Source organism: Eptesicus fuscus, chromosome 16, assembly GCF_027574615.1.
Source record: "Eptesicus fuscus isolate TK198812 chromosome 16, DD_ASM_mEF_20220401, whole genome shotgun sequence".
Classification (NCBI taxonomy): Eukaryota; Metazoa; Chordata; class Mammalia; order Chiroptera; family Vespertilionidae; genus Eptesicus; species Eptesicus fuscus.
The window spans coordinates 16,100,212-16,115,077 of record NC_072488.1 but is presented as its reverse complement, the minus strand read 5'-3'; the positions used below and the strand labels follow the sequence as shown (position 1 = coordinate 16,115,077).

Here is a 14,866-nt window from a genome sequence, read left to right as displayed (position 1 = left end):
AAGAAAAAAGGTCAAAGGCTTTGTGAGGAAAGGTACTGTTCAGCTTTCTTTAACTATTTTGGTTCTGTAACTGGAGGAAAATAGATTTTTAAAATTGCAGTCACCTACAAAGAATTGCAATGTACATATACAATATAGAGGAAACCCAAGCAAAAGTCCTCAAAACACACATGCACACAAGTCTGGATGTTAATGCTCAAACGAGCTGAATGCATTGTAGGTATCTGAACCTGTATGCCTTGTAGGTATTTTTAATGATACTTTATCTTTGTTCACAAAGTGCGGAAGGTCTAGGTCAGTGGTCGGCAAACTGTGGCTCGCGAGCCACATGGGGCTCTTTTGCCCCTTGAGTGTGGCTCTTCCACAAAATACCACGGCCTGGGCGAGTCTGTTTTGAAGAAGTGGCGTTAGAAGAAGTTTAAGTTTAAAAAATGTGGCTCTCAAAAGAAATTTCAATCGTTGTACTGTTGATATTTGGCTCTGTTGACTAATGAGTTTGCCGACCACTGGTCTAGGTAATAATCTAGACCTTGGTAAAGTTTAGTGGGAAACTCTAGCCAGACTGCCTTCAATGTGTTTGACTTTAGTCTCTATTGACATTCTGTTATTTTGCCATGCACCTAAAATAAAACAGCACAAGTTTCCATGCAATGGCGGGGAAGAGAGTCTTGAGACTCTCCCATAATAAATGCCCAGAGCTTTTTCCATTTTGTCAAGGCTTAAAGCTGACATCACAGTAATGAAAGGACATTTTAATTGGTGCTGTGGTAAAAGTTTTGTCTACTGATTTTGAAGCATGAGCACCCTCATTTTGCGGTTCCTGTCAGTTGTGTGTTCCTTTGGGAAAGCCCTTGGACTCCACCATTAGGTGGGCTGTGAGGCTAATCACTGTTGGAGGCAGGAGGAAGTAAATCCATCACTGGGAGGAAAAACTGCAGAAGAGAAAACAGATCATTGAAGGGATGACAGTGCGTGGCACGCTTCTGAAGCAGACAGAGGTTACCAGGGGCTCCAAGAGTACGGTGCCAACATTACCTTATTTTTGCACAACATTTAGACTGAAGGAGGGAAGGCAGCATGGGAAGGAGCGTGGCGGTGAAACTGATTTACCCATCACAGAGTAAAATTTATTGCTTTGGCAGCCACTCTGGTCTAATAAAGGCCAAGTGGTAGGTTAGTTGCTGACTTAATAGTCCATACAGTTTCCTTGCTTAAAAAAACAAGAGATTAGTCTGAATTCACATAATCCCCTGAACCATATAATTATGCAATTAATGAAAACAGTTTAAACTGGGTTTACATTGATATTGTCAAGGTGAACACAATCACAAGCTTTAGAACTCTAACATAAATTATTGGGTGCAATTCACCTCAATTAAATGCAACAAGTTAAAATGATTGAGTCTTCTGGTCATATTCACTATGACCAGGAGACTCTTTCTTTCCCTTGCTGGCAAGCTGCCATGTTATGAGCTGCCACTGGAGAGGGCCACGTGGCAAGGAGCCGAGGGTAGCCTCCTTCCAACAGACACCAAGAAACTGAGGCCCTCAATCCCACAACATGCAAGGAGCTGGATGCTGCCAACAACCACATGAGCTTGTAAGCAGCTCCTTCCCCAGTCGAGCTTCAGATGAAACAAAAGCCCCAGCGGATACCTTGAATCTTCCGAACCCAGATGCTAGAAGCTTTCAAGATGATCCCAGCCTCAACCAACACCTGGCAACAGTCTCATCAAGGACCCCAACCCAGAATGCCCAGCCAAGCAGCTTCCTACTTCCTGATCCACTAAAACCATGAGAAACAACCAATGCTTGTTGCTAGTTTGAGCTTCTAAATTTCAAGGTGACTCATTAAGCAACATTCAGTAACCAGCTCAGAGCCTGGGAATAATTGAAACTGCTTAAGAGAAGTCCAAGAGATTCTTGTAATCACCTCCAAATTTCTCTGAAGAAAGGAGTAGTGGTGAGTAAAAGATTCTGCAGCAACAGAAGCTAGTGTCATTCTGCTCCTAAGACTGCTAGTCCATCTTCACCATGCTTAAATGAGCCATGCGGACTCCTGCATGAAGAGCACTACAGACATTCTTCGGCATTGCAGGTTTGGCTCCGGACCACCGCAGTAAAGTGAGTCATAAGCTTTTTGGTGGTAGAAGGTCCTGTCTTCAATTGGTAAAAAATGCCACATCTGTGAAGCATCATAAAGTGAAGCACAATAAAATGAGGCCTGCCTGCCTGTTACTGTTACGCGGTGTGATGGTATCTGGAAGGGTAAGTGATAATAACAATTTGCTCCCATTTGCCAGGGCAAGAGCAGAGCCGCTGAGACCTAAAGTCTGGAAGTGGCCTGCATCACTTTCACTCACAGCCAATGGTCAGGCTCATTATGTGGCCTTCACTGTTACTGGGAGCCTAGAAAGTGTAGGATAGCACCTGGATAGCCAGTGAGCAGCAAATGTCAACACTCCAGAGGCAATCCCAGATCTTTCTGACTGTAAAATGGGTATTCTGTCCATGAGACCCCAGTTTCTTTTGGGTCTAGCTAGCCTTGTTGTCTAGCCAGCTACTTTTAATTTCATTGTTTTAAAACACCAGTTGTTGCCCTAGCTGGTTTGACTCAATGGATAGAGCATCAGCCTGCAGACTGAAGGGTCCCAGGTTCGATTCCGGCCAAGGGCACATGCCTGGGTTGCGGGCTCAATCCCCAGTAGGGGGCGTGCAGGAGGCAGCCAATCAATGATTCATTCTCATCATTGATGTTTCTATCTCTCCCTCTCCTTTCCTCTCTAAAATCAATAAAATATATTTAAAAAATAAATAAATAAAACACCAGTTGTTAAAGATTTCCTTTCCAGAAGATGAAGAAAACAACCCATTGGTGACAGTGGTTTAGTGATTCAGAGCACTGGCCTCTAAGAACACAGACTTCCTGAGTTCGTATCCTGGCTCTTTTTGCTTTCTGTGTGCTCTTGGGTGAGTTATTCAGCTTCTCTGTGTCTCAGTATTGTCCATATGTTAAAGGGAATAACAATGATATTAATAATAGGATCTGCATAACAGAGTTGACGAGATTAAGTGAGTTCATTGCAATAAAGCATGAGGACAATGCTTACCATGGTAAATGCTCACTAAGTCTTATAATAATTATTACCCAACCACGTAGCTTTCAACTGAGAACACTCTTTCTCAGCTGCGAAGTGTAACTTCAGCCAGAAATTTTGGAAGCATGTGCATTGGGTCACAAGGCAACCACTTGACAGGGAATGACATCGTAAACCTCAAACCAACTTGGAAAAACAACTCAAAGGTCATGTTCAGTTGAAAGTGGTCGAGCAGCATGGTCTTTATGGGCAAAAGCCTGCACGTGTGCACGTATTTGTGTGCAAAATCCAAAATGTAAAGCAGCAAGGTGTTTGATAAGCCACACGTGAAATTCAATTTTGAGAGTCCTTATTCATGTAACCTGTGCATAATCTATGTAGACACGGTCTTGTATATTCATGAATAAAGGAGTAAAACCTAGAAATAGCTCAATAAGCAGCTAGGGGCTGGCCAGTATCGCAACACCTGGGAAACAGTGGCCAATATCATGACCAGCCGCATTCCTGACTGTAGGTGATAACAATAAGGAGGGAAAATACAATAATCTCCAAAATGGAAAGAGCCTAATCCATTTTTAACCCAGTATTTATTGATTTATGTTACCCTTACTGTATCGGTGCATAGCAAAACTTTGTAAGGAAACGCACCCAAGTGTCAGCGGTGGTAAATTAGAGGTGGATCAACGCTGGTGTCATCCTTCTTACCCACCCTGCAGCGGGTGACCAGCGGCCACCACCCCACCTACAGCGGGTGACCAGCGGCCCCCACCCACCTACAGCGGGTGACCAGCGGCCGCCACCCCACCTACAGCGGGTGACCAGTGGCCACCACCCACCTACAGCGGGTGACCAGCGGCCCCCACCCACCTACAGCGGGTGACCAGCGGCCGCCACCCCACCTACAGCGGGTGACCAGCAGCCCCCACCCACCTACAGCGGGTGACCAGCGGCCGCCACCCCACCTACAGCGGGTGACCAGTGGCCACCACCCACCTACAGCGGGTGACCAGTGGCCACCACCCCACCTACAGCGGGTGACCAGCGGCCCCCACCCACCTACAGCGGGTGACCAGTGGCCACCACCCCACCTACAGCGGGTGACCAGCGGCCCCCACCCACCTACAGCGGGTGACCAGCAGCCACTACCCCATCTACAGCGGGTGACCAGTGGCCCCCACCCACCTACAGCGGGTGACCAGTGGCCACCACCCACCTACAGCGGGTGACCAGTGGCCACCACCCCACCTACAGCGGGTGACCAGTGGCCCCCACCCACCTACAGCGGGTGACCAGCGGCCCCCACCCACCGCCCGCTCTCTGCAGAGTGATCCCATCAGTAAACGAGGGAATTGCCAACCACTTTTGGGAGCTGGTGCCTCTGTCCTGGGCTGCCCCCCCTCCTCCCTCCCCCTGCCCCGGGCTGGCCGAGGCTGGCCGGCTCTAAGGAACCCACATTGGACATTACCTGCGGGACCATTTGTCCTTTTCTGAGGCGGCTAAGGGCTGGGAGCGGCTCATTCCCTCTTGGCGTCCCCGCTGCGCCTCGCATCCCCGCAGCTGACCGCCCACAGGCACCTTCCTGGCTGCCCGATGGAGCTGGGACTGTCAGGGGTTCCAGCCCCTGGGCTCCCGCAGCCACATTTCATTTTGGAGGCACCGCCTGGCTGCCAGCTCCCTGTGCGAGCCTGCTGCCGCCCCACAGGGCTCCCGCCCCTTCCGGGGAGAAAGGGCGATGATTGGCAGTGAAGCAGCCCCTCCTAGGGAAGAAACTGGGCACACCTGAGCGTGTGGTGGCGGCCGGGCCTTCTCCTTCTCCTTCTCCTTCTCCTTCTCCATCTCCATCTCCATCTCCATCTCCATCTCCATCTCCATCTCCATCTCCATCTCCATCTCCAGCCGCTGCGCAGCTCGGGCCCAGGACTTGAGGGAGGCTGGCAACTGGTGGGAAGGGCGCCCGCCTGGCTGGTGTGGGACCTGTGGCTTCCCTGGGCTCCCTAAACTGTGACAGCCTGGGACCTGGGCAGCCTTCTCCAGGCACCGCCTTCCCAGCCAGAGGACAGGGCTGGACCTGGTCCTCAGTCACCTCCCTGATGGCATGTGTGTGTGGAGGATACTCATGCACAAGCAAGCACACACACACTTGCACATGCTCACATACATGCAAGCCCACCCCTGAGCAGACCTGCCCGGAGGTGGTCCTCCCCAGCTGCCTGGCAGTGCCCTGCCACTGCACACACTGGTGGAAACCCCCACCCCCACCCCCCCAATGTCCTGGAACTCCCCCAGGGCCGAAAGGGCCTCACGGTCACCCTGCCTTTTCTACTCTGGACATCGTTTTCCCCACGGAAAGTAGGCAGGAAGCACTAGCTTCCCTCAGCACAGCCACCGGGCCCAGAAATCTGGTGTCACCCCAAAACCTTCTCTTCCTTCTTCTGCTGGCTTCACCATCTGGGGCAACTCAGTGAATAAGATGAAGTTGTGTGTGTGTGTGTGTGTGTGTGTGTGTGTGTGTGGCAGGGAGGGGGAAGAGGGGGAGAAAAATCAGTAAAAGGTAACTCTGCAAAATACTTTAAACAATTTTTATTCAAGTGTCTCTCCTAGAAGGGGGTCGGGAGCAATTGAGAAATCCGGGAGCTGGTGATTAGGAACGTGGGGAAGGAATTCTAAACACCGGTGCTGATCTGAGGGAGGAGTTTGAGAACAAAGACCCCAAGAGCTGTTGACTCATGTTGCTCGATTCCGAAACACACAAGTCCCCTGGCAGGAAAGCCTGCGGGGACTACAGACTAAACCTCCTGCCACTTCAGTCCCATGAGGGGCTGAGCAATAACTGGAGCAAAGGGAAGTTGTTTTATTGTATTGTCTTAAAGAGAAAAGTTTCTTAATATTTATACTAACATCTTAAATAAAGATGTAGGGGGATGCAAACTTGAATGAGGTAGCAACCACATTGGATGATAGAATCAGACTCTCAGAAGATCTTGACAGGCTGAAGTTAAGGGACAAATGATGGGAGGTAAAATTAATCCGAGCAAAGGCAAAATTCTGCACTGAGGCCCAAAACACCCCTTGCACCAGTTCAGACTGGGGAGACACGGCTTAGTAGGAGCCCATACTCTTTAACCTTGTTATCAGTTTTGTATCAGTTGGAGCTTGCTAATTGCTCAGTGTTTTTATGGTATCCCACGGAGAAAGAAGTGCAGAGGGGATGACAATGCTGCCTCAGTCATTCGATTGCTTCTAGCAAGACTTCGGACATTTCTATTAATGTGCACCCAGTAAGCAGATTTAGATAACATCTCATCTTAATTAGGTTAGCACTCATACTGAAAAAAAAAAGGCTTTAAAAGATGTCTGCACAAAAGTAGCAAGTGAAAGAAAAATAATAGCAAAATAAACCTAAGAAAAATGGCAGATAAACTTTTCTACTCTGACCACACTCTTCATCAGCCTCATTATGAGCTGATGATATCAGTAGACCCATAAGCAATAGTCCCTCCAGACTGACAATTATCAAGAAGACCATTTGAAACATGGATTTACATCTGCTGCCATTAGTGATAAAATTCACCTAGTTGGCTAGCATATTGTGTCTTGAGATATTAAGTAGTAATAAACAAAGCCCCATAGTTAGCAAGGCATTTAAAAGCTAAGCATCAGAACAGGAAGACAGACTCCAGTGGCTTCTCAGAGATAACTTAGAGCTATGTGGAATAAACCCAGTTCTTAACCAATCTCACAAGACCTACTGACAATTACTTAGGACCTTCTTTTGAGGTTTCTCCCTTTACCATTAAGGACAAAAGCCACAGGTCTCTGGTTCTTTCTGCAACAGTAAAAAAATATATATATATATAAATGGTTGGAATAATTGTAACACAAACACTAACAAACTAAGAGGCATTCCTTTTCAAATGTTTTTGGGAAGTCACATAGAAAACATTGCTGAAGATGTGAAGAAACAAATATTAGGAAAGATTACTCAGTATTGGTCACGCATTTGGGTGAAAGTACAAATTTTGTAATAAGTCTCAGCTTACAATACTGAGTAATACAGTAATACAGGAATAGTTACATTCCTGAAGAACTGCTGTGTTTTGTGTGTTTTTTTTTTCTTTGTGAGTCATTAAAAAATCCCACCGAAAAATCTTAAAATCCTAAAGAGTATCCCAAAGATAAATGCTTTCATAAAGAGAAAACAATATGTTTATGAGAAAACTGTTTTTGAAGTATAGCCACTGAATTCAAAAGAATAAAAGGTATTTTTGCAGAGAAATAAAAGGAAAGATTTCAGGAAACCTTGACAGGATATTCATCTCTGTGGTGTTGGTCCAATATTTCATAAATGCAGCAAAGAAACGGATGCTGGAAGTGCACACTGTACTACTTGATGTCACTGATGTGGATAGTTTTTTGTTTTGTTTTTTTAATCTTTAAACAGAACTTTATAAGATTGTAATGGGATGGAGGGTCTGTTGAGCTTGCATCATAACCAATTTTCTTCTACCCAATATGGCTTCCTTCCCTTCCCTTCCATAGACATTGTTCTAAAGAACTCTCCCTAATTTAATACCTGTGTGCTGACCTCCATCTCAGAATTGGCTTCCCAGGAAACCCAATTTGCAACAATGGCTGGAGTGGACTACGAAAATAGATGCTCACATGGGGTTCCGAAGCTGCCACCCACCCACCAGCTAGCAGTGAGGGTGCTGATCATCAGAATGGGAGATCTGCTGCTTCATGGGACAGAGAAGAATGTGGTGACCTCCTGGTGATCCCCTGGGTTCCCTCTTAACATTTCCTTGCTCATATTGATACATGAACAAACACAACAGTCATGCTTAAGAAGGGCATGGAGACCAAGAGCTCAGAGACCTCAGAAATGAAGATCTGGGTCATGCCAATAGGTAAGCCATTTACTCAGTAGATCGTGAATATCAATTGTAGCTGAAGTGCTTACAGCTGGTGTTGTAATTTATCCTACTAACCTTCTTTTCCCTTTCCGCCGGGAAAAGAGGTACCACAGGACCTTGGAGGAACTCTTCCCAGAATTTACATGGAGAAGTGGGTCTGAGTAATAGAAATGGTGGACCACCGTGGAAGCTGTGATGTGCCACTCTGACCCCTTTAAGACTGAAGGACTTATTTCTCCAGTTATTGCGGGAGCTATTGGAGGACATTCCTCAGAAATTACCTTTGGCTGGAAAGTTCTACCTTGCACAAAGTCATGCCTCCTTCCCCAGGGCAGCTCAGATCTAATAACTGTTCAGTGTATAATATAACCTTCATTTTATCTCAAGATAGTATTAAAAGGCCATCACAGCTTCAAGGACCACCAAGGGTTGGCCTAGTCTTTGTCGAGACAACACCACAGCCCCATTTCTTCCTCTGTCCAGTACTGGCTGCTTCCTTATCTTCCCTTCCACTGTGTTGATCCTGATACAGCTCCCTGTAAAAGTTCCTGCACACCAACCCCCAGCCCAGAGACTGCTTCCTGAAAACCCATACTTTTACATGAACATTACTGGGACACCAGATAAAATTTGAATACGAACTCTCGATTAGATACTAGGATTATATCAGTGTTACTTTTCCTGATTTTTCACCACATATTGTGTTAATATAAGAAAGTATACTTGTTTTTAGGAAACACACACTGAAGTGAATAGGAATAAAGGCACACTTAATCTGGTATGATTTAGAAAACAATGTACATGGACAGGTGGAGGATCAGAGAGAGAAAGAAGAAAATAGGGCACAATGTAAACAATTGGTAAATATGGGTAAAAGGTATGGGAGAATTATTTATATTTTTCTTGAAACTTGTAAGTTTGAATCAAAATAAGAAATTACAAAAATAAAACTACCAGACTTCATCCCATTTTCAGTGATTCTGATTCAATTACTAGGGTACCAGCATCAGTATTTTTCTTTTCAACTCCCCAGATTTGACAACCATTCATATTATGGGAAAGGTCAAGATTAAACAAGTAATTTCAATATAGTGTGATGAGTGTTATGGGAGAGGAAATACCAAGTACTAAGAGAAAGCACACAAAGAGGGCCCACCCTAGTTAACTGGGTCAAAGAAGGTATCCTTGGGAAAGTGACAGTTCAGTTGACATCTGAAGGAGCACTTAGACCCAGGAGTATTGATGGGAGGAACAAGGGGAGTATTCCAAGCAAAAAGACATTGTGGGGAAGTCCCAAAGGAAGCAAGCGTGAGTTACAGTCATGGAATTAAAAGAAGTTTATTGTCACTGGGTGACTGGTGACTTGAGTGCAGATAGCAAGGGGAAACATGGCATGAGACAAGTCTGAGGAGGTAAGCAGGGAACATACTGAAATTTATCTGCAAGACAATGGAAAGCCACTGAATGCTTTTATACAGGGGAGTGACTTGACCAGGTTTATACTTTTGAAACATCACTCTGGCTACTCAGTGGAGAGTGGGTTGGAGGGAGGCAAGAATAGGAACAGGAAGACCAGTTAGAAAAGGTTGTAGCAAAAGGAAGATGACTTGGACCAGAGAAGTCGAAATGAGAAAGATGAGATGTGGAGGGAATCCATAGATATTTAGGATGTAGAATCAATAATATTTGCTATTGATTGGCTGTGGGAGATGCTGAGGAGGAAGGAAGGGTGACCTTCAGATTCTGGGTTGAATAACTAGATGAGGCAGGGAACATCTAAGCTCCATGGAAGCAGTAAACTTGTCTGAACTGGATACTCTTATATTCCCAATGCTTAGCCCTAATCTGTAGGTGTTCAATAAATATTTGTTGAATAAATGAGCGAGTAACCTTGAAGTTAAGATAATGAATTCACTTTTGAATATGGAGAATTTTGAGTGCCTTTGAGTCTTCTTTTGAGAGTCCACACTGGAAAAGTGTAACCTTTGATTCAATTAGGAAAGTAACCAATGAAAAGTGTCCTAATTTTGAGACCATTGTTCTCCCTAGTATTTAAAAGTCTAAAGTCCCTCTGAGACCTTGTGTAATCAATATCTCCTCACTTTGGACCTAATTTGATTTTAAAATGACATAGTGACTGAGTATTGACCTTAACTAATGGGGAAATTGCCTAGCTTTTGTGGTCATCCAAATTTCTTTATCCTAGCAATTATATGACTATAATACACATAATTGTCTTTCTTTTTTTTTTTTCATCATTTTTTGAACTTGAGTTTAACATGTCATATGTATGTCACATTAAGGTATTCTGGTAAAAGTTAACTCCAAAAGCATGGCATTTTAAAGTGGACAAGAAGGACTAATAAGCAGGTGGCCAGCGGGGGGGGGGCGGGGGGGGGGGGGGGCAAGAAGAGGGAAATTCAAGGATTTTTACTGCCATCCAGTGGTGGTGCTCTCAGACAAACATGGTACAAAGCCCATAGTTAATCTCTGTTTTCCACAGCAAAGTCCCAAATTCAAGTTTAGGGATTAACCTGCAATGCTAGCTTGCCATGAAAATTGTATTATGTTTTCCCATTTTTAAGAGAGTAACTTTAATGGGCCCTTTTGTGGTCCTGAAGAAGATCATGGACTTCCATAACAACCAGTTTACTTTAAGAATGAATGTACTCAATGGGGGAAGAATCTGGCTCAGTGAAGCCCTGGTCTTGATGACCCAAAAAGCTCCTGCCCTGGTCTCCCTACCCCACCCCATATACACACCTTCATGGAGAATGATCTCCACTGATTCACCTTTTGGTACCTACTAGACATTTCCAAGTTATGTTTTATCTGTGCTCTTATAAATGTGAGCTCCTACATTGACTATTTAGAGCCCATGGGCATAAAAAAGGGAATTGGCCAAACCCCAATTCATTTAGTTTAATTAAGCAAGAGCCTTTGCAAACCCACTGGAGAAGAAAACGAGAGAGAGAGGGAGGAAGAGAGAGAGAGAGAGAGAGAGAGAGAGAGAGAGAGAGAGAGAGAGAGAGAGAGAGAGATTGTTATCACAAGATTTAGAAAAAAAGAAAAAATTGGCCAAACATAGCATATAAGTTTTATATAAAGTACTTTTTGGACTTGAACACCATCCAGTTTACATGAAACTCATAAAAGTGTTAATATTTCCTACTTTAAAAACATGCATATAATGTTCTCTGTGCACTAATAATGTGGCCTGTTAACCAAGGTTTGACCTTTCTATGCTGTGAATTCAAGCCCACCCACCAGCTTGTCCAAAGTCGTAATCTCTGGCAGTGATATCATCCCTTGACACTAAAAATAAACACTACCCAGATCTCTGTGTCCTTTCTCCTGCAGGTTTGTCGTCCACTGCAGAGGTGCTGATGGATGGGGTTCAGGAGACCACAGGGTTTTGCTCGTGCCCACTGGCTTGAGCTCCTGGCTTCCAGGGTCTGGCCCCGACCAAAAAAAACACTTCCCGAGAATGCTGTGCAAGCTCCACTTATATAATTCATAAGGGTGTGAAGGCCAAAATATGCAGTTGGCATCCAATAAAAGATATATATTGTATTTACTGGCAGATAAGACATGCCAGTTTTACAAGGAAATCTGGGAATCTGGGGGAGGAGGAAAATGTGAAGGAAAAAATTGAAATAATTTTCATCTTGCTTGCTTTAAAGAGATTTTTTTAAAGTAGTTCTGTAGATGCAGTATACTATATACAGGAGTCCAGATGAAAAATCATTGGTTATGGCTATGAGACAATATTCCACTAACTTTTAATGATATAAAATAATATAGTTAAAAGGGAGTATATTAGTATTAGGTACTGAGTAAGTTACAGAACAAAAATTTACTGGTAAATGAAATCCCATACACATGGAACACTATATAAATAGCTTTCAATATGATCTCCCATCAAATCCTGGAAACCAAAAGTGAATCATAACATGAAAAAAATTTCAATAAATTTGTATAAAAACTAATACAAATAACTAGCAAAACAGAGTAAGGAGTCAGTATAAACTTGGCACAAAACATACAGCAAGAAAATAAATATGAAAGAATACTTATTTCACACTCCTACAGAGAGTAAAAGTAAGTATTTCGCTGAATATTAGTGCACAGTATAAAAACCTGTATACTAATAAATGCATTCTTACATAAAGAACTTGACCTTAAGATTATAGCGATGTCTCCATGGGCTCAGAGAGAGACAACTTCCACCGCGCTTGGATGTTTGCTGTTGCTGTGCGCTGCACTAGGGGATCTCATTACTGCTATTGCCTTCCTGTTTTCTACTCCTCCGTCCCTTACCCCCTCTCCACATCGTCAGGCCTTCCACCTTTAATATGGCTACAGTGGGGCTGGGGTAGGGAAGATGCATGCTGCCAGAGCAAATAATACAGCTCTGTGCTTCCTAGATGCTTGGGCACTGCGTTCGTCTGTCCTATGCCTCTGAACGGAATGTTTCCTAGACCAACCCCTCAGGAAATACAATATACTCATGGTTTTAATTCTGCACCAAGGTATGCCCTTGGAGTTAGAGGCTGTTTAAGAGAAGCCAAGTTACAATAACCAGTAATTGGCCAACTTAGTTGCCTGCTTGAAGGGGAACATAATAAAAGGTTTTAATATCTTAATCAATGGAAATTTTATATAATCTTAGATGACCTTTGGGTATTCCTCCCACACAGAGGCCAGTTTGGGCATATTTCAGACATAGAGGTTTATTCTTTTTTTCTTTTCATTTTCCAAAGGAATTTATTTGAGCAGACCAGGGGACAGGGAGTCCTGCAGCTAAAAGAAGGTGCCGGGCCTCGTGGTGGTGAAGTGTGGCTGGTGCTGGCGACAAGGTGTGGTGGGGCAGCGGGAACTTGATCTTGGAGTCGTGGAACTGCTTGACCGCCAGAGGGTGGCACTTGCTAGCCACGATCTCCTCCACCTTCAGGATCTGGATTGAGTGGGCGTGGGCGGGGTGCCGGGCCCCCATGTCTCCACAGCACCGGGTGGTCAGGTCCCGGTACTCCCGGTACATGTTGCGGGTGCCACTGTGGGAGCCGTAGCGCAGCCAGATGTCAAAGTTCTGCAGCCCAAGGGGACGTTGCTCCAACACCTGCCCACAGTAGACAATTTCCCTGGAAGATTTCTTCATCTTCTTTAGTTGTGAGACACGAAGTACCAGAAGCGGGACTTGGCAACAACATGGTTAGGTGCCAAGATGCGCATATGGCAGAGGGGCAGCTGAGGCCCTCGGAGGTGGGCAGGCAGCGCCCAAGGCCAGTCCTAAAAGCTAGAGGTTTACTCTTGTAAACAACAAAACCAAAACACATGTCTCTTTGGCTGCAACGTACTTACATCAATTCAACATTTATATTCAGACTAAGCCTCCTTAGCAAATTAGGAATAGGAAGAAGCATTCTTCACCAGGTAAAAGGCGCACATAAAAACTTAAGTGTGCATCCTACCAAACAGGGCAGCAATAAAAGGATTTTTCTTCAAGATCAAGATGCCTGCTATCACCACGCTTCAATTCATTATTGCACTGGAGGTCTTAATAGTTCAATAGACAAGAAAGGTAAAGCTATGAAGACTGAAAGGAAGAAATAAAACTTTCATTATCGGAAGATACAATAAAACCCCAGGGTAACCTAAGGATAAATTGTTCAAATTCAGAAGACAGTTTAGCATGGCTCTGATCAATCTATAAAAGTCACATTGGAAACAAACTATTCAATGTAAACTTTTCACTGCAATGGACTCATGACAACAGAAATTGTGAACATTTTAGACATTTACCTGTTTGGCAAGGAGCAACGATTTCGTTGGATCATTGCTAAACCAAACAAATTTTGGCACTAAGATATCCAAGCTCTAGAACTACCGTGATTTCACAATGGAGCAGGTCTCAGCCCTTCCGTGCAAATGACCTTATGTTGAGATTACAACGTAAGTGCGGTAGAGACACGTGTACAGTACCCACTTGTTCACTTGTTCTTGAGACATTCCCTATGGATTTAATATTTCCAGGAGACAAGGCAGAGTAAGTTCCTACTTCTTCTCTCCACCCTCTGCGCTTCTGTGCTTTCCTCTGTAGGCACCCTCCTTTGGCTGTTGGGTGTACTTTGCCTTGGTAGCAAGGCTGATGTGATGGCTATCCAACCCTACAAAATGGCACTGTTTGTTCAACGGGAAAACCATCTGTGGCAGGTCTATGGGACTGCTCTCAGCAACACCTATGAGGGGTTGAGGGTAGCAGGATCTGTGTGTGGAAAACTTTCTTTCTCTCTCTACTCACCCCCCCTTCATCTTGCTAAAGTCAATTTTAAAAAATCAGGCTGGGAAAGAGAAGACAATTTGAGAAAGGGGAAATCAAATAATTAGACCATTTTTGACATAGTAGGGACCTTAGAGTTCACTTTACTGCTGACAAAACAGTGACTAGAGATAATAGACTTTTTGGAGGTCTTACAGTAAAGCGCGCCATGGAAGAGCCAGAAGCTAGGACCCAGGTGGTGGTTCTGAGATGCCAAGTCCAGTGCTCTTTATGTAGGACCAGCTGCACATTCTGTGACAAAAAGGAAGGGACCGGTGAAGTGGCTGTGTTGCTTTCTTTTCTTTTTTTTTCCTAGCAAAATTTAAGACCCATACAATTCTAATGATTTCATCTGTTCCCTGGGGCTTTTACCCTACCCCCAACTCCCACCCCACTCCCCAGCCAGGACCGACTAGTTCCTCCTTATTTCCACAACACTGAGTTCTAACTTCCCCTGGACTACTTACCACATTGCAGTGTGATCAGTTGGGCTCACACTGGCCTTCTGAGCTAGGTGTGGGTCAAACGCCAGAAGT

At 44.6% G+C, this 14,866-nt stretch overlaps 1 pseudogene; it reads right to left on the bottom strand.

Moving 5' to 3' along the window:
• Positions 1-12,814: 12,814 nt before the first annotated feature.
• Positions 12,815-13,243, bottom strand: LOC103305477 (60S ribosomal protein L18a-like; annotated as a pseudogene).
• Between the last annotated feature and the right edge of the window lie 1,623 nt (positions 13,244-14,866).